This window comes from Rattus rattus, chromosome 4 (assembly GCF_011064425.1).
Source record: "Rattus rattus isolate New Zealand chromosome 4, Rrattus_CSIRO_v1, whole genome shotgun sequence".
Taxonomy (NCBI): Eukaryota; Metazoa; Chordata; class Mammalia; order Rodentia; family Muridae; genus Rattus; species Rattus rattus.
In genome coordinates this window covers 181758419-181761139 of record NC_046157.1, presented here as the reverse complement: position 1 = coordinate 181761139, position 2721 = coordinate 181758419, and the positions used below count along the sequence as shown (strand labels likewise).

At 40.8% G+C, this 2721-nt stretch overlaps 1 pseudogene; it reads left to right on the top strand.

Annotated features, from left to right (window-relative positions):
* The first annotated feature begins 1063 nt into the window (after nucleotides 1-1063).
* LOC116898295 lies at nucleotides 1064-1778 on the top strand (annotated as a pseudogene).
* The last annotated feature ends 943 nt before the right edge of the window (nucleotides 1779-2721 follow it).

Below are 2721 nucleotides of genomic sequence, written 5' to 3'. Positions count from 1 at the left end.
AATGTGAAATCTGCTATATAAAATAACCTTCTGTACTCATTTCTCAAGTGGATTTTATTCAAAAATGTGAAAGAAATTAGCTGAGAATACCTGAATCTCTTCTTTGGAACCATCTATGTAAGGCTGATCAGAAGCTACTCTATATACTTTATAAAAGCATCTTCAGACTGCATCCCATGTAATACTTTCCCAAAGTTTTCTGGAAGGTCTGCTCCATTGGAAACACTATATAGTTATGCAGGTAATATCATTTGTTCTTACTGGAGTTCTTGTGTTTGGTTTTATGACTTCTCTCTCCTTTCGAACTGTTAGCTGAATCCCTTCATGAAGCTAAGTTGTCATAAATCAGATATTTGTTTTTCTTCCAAAATCTTAGTTCCCTGCTACATTTTCATTTACAAACCTTTTGACTTTATGGCTGTTCTCCATGCAAATTCAACTGGATTTGTGTACATATTTTACTAATAATACAGAAAAGGTCCTATGATGCTTCACAGTTGACAACGAAGACCTTGGTCTTCAAGCACAATGTATTCCCACAAAATACCTTTACTAACTGAGGAGTATAAAATTGCTTAAGTTCGATCAGATACTTTTTCCCCTCATTAGTAATGGAATTGAGTCCATGAGAAGAAATATCTCTACCAATAATTGGCATTTCTTTACTTTCTGATCTTAGTGCCTCGTTGAAGTAGCAAGGGACATCCATGTTTGCCATGAAAAAAAGATTTACAAAGATAGACCTCCCAGAAAAGCGTGCTATCTTAGGCAGAAAATGTTAATTCCCTTTTCTCTGTCAATCTCAATCGCCATCATCTCATACATTTCCATCCTCTATAGTTATTATTTCCCCAACCCCAACCCATCTCTTCTTTAGTCTCCATTTTCTACTTTTAATTCCTTCACACAAATAACTACCTGGTGGTAGCTGACTAAGCATCCCCTAATTATAGACTATTTATGCCACCACGAGAACTAGGTCCATTGTTGCCCACAGCCCGAGATCTGCAAGCTGCGTGCCCACGAGTTCCCACTTGAACTTTTGCAATCAGAGAGAACAGCAATGGCCTCAAAATGAAGGGCTACTACATCCTGGCATTCTCACCCAGTATATGCAAGATACTGGCAACATTATCTTCATGCAGTACTCTGGATGCAAAGCCATCAGAATGCCTACAGAAAGTTCTGGGATTCCTATTTCACTTCCCCATGGTTCTTCGCTCATGGAGTTCTTCCCTGGAACTCCCTTGCTTATGAGGATGGACATCCTTGGAACTCTCAAGGCCAGCACATGGAGTGGCAGGAGTCTCCCTACAGTGTTTTCCATCTCAAAAGCTCCGAGCAGCCTCTTCATAACAGCTATAGAACCCAGGCATCCACAAGAGAAGATGAAGCACTGCGTGAAGAGGAAGAGCTGGCGTCGGATTCCGATGAGGAAGTGGAGTGTGACCTGAGCAATGTGGAAACCACCGAGGAGCTCCTCCAGTACTTCGCACAGACTGAGGCACAGAGAAGAGCGAAGGTGACAGCAGCAGCTGGACGAGAAGCTTCTGAATGACTATGTGAATGCGGACCACGGCCTGTACTTCAACCACCAAAGGTCAGTGGAGCCCCTATCTGAGACGCCCTGGGAGCAGCACCAAGTAGAGATGAAGTGCTTATATGGGAACAGTGCTCCCAAGATCCTGGCCATGGAGGCTGCTGTGCAGCTGAGCTTTGACAATCACTGTGACAGAAAGCAGCTGAAGTACTGGCCTGTCATTCCCCTGAAGTTCTGAGTCCTGGGGACCGGGACCCTAGGCAATGCCTCACAGTTCCTAGCTTCTCCCTCGTTATCTCGTCTGGACATTTTCAGAGAAAGAGGCCCGTATAGCAACATGGCAGACACAGTCTGTCAGCCACTTATAATTCTGTCAGCAGGAGATCTACTGTTGCCAACATAAGGAATGTTCACTTGACATATGTATTGCACTGGCCCTTGGTTTTCTCTGTAACAGTCCAGTTCATTGAAATTATTGCCTAGAGATATTGCCTATTGTTTTGCATTTTTAATTTCCTCCTTTAAACTGTCCAGAATGTCATAAAAGCCATAGGCCACATGTCACTTATTCCTACATTTTATGTATGTATGAAAATACAGCCCAGGCTAGCTACAAACTCTTTGCATGCCTCCGAAAATGATTCAAATTACAATAGGACAAGTGGCACTAGTTACTCAGCTAGGTGTCAACCTACACGCTCTATAAAAGACCTTAGAATAAATACTCTGGACCTGGCAGGCCATGTTGTGTGTGTCATAACTGCCTAGCCCTGTTGTCTTCATAACAAAAAAAAAACAGCCACAATTGCTGAATAAACAAATGAATGTGACTATGTTTCAATAAAACTTTATTTGTAAAAAAAAAGAATATTTATGCCATTTTAGATACTACACATTACATCTCAGGTACTGTTCACATTAATTCTACTAAATACTCTTCCTTGTCCTGAAAAAAGTAAATAAACTGCCAAGAAAATATTATGTGATGAACCCTATTCTCACAGCCTTTGGGGCTATTTTAATTTCATTGTGTATGGTCCTAAAACCGTAGATTGTAAGTTCCAAGAAGAAAAGGACAAACTCTAACTCATCTCATTGTAATACTAAAATTCACAGGACAGTATAGGGTTCAGAATAAGAGCTAAATAAGTATTTAATGAGTGAATGAATAAAAGTCAGTG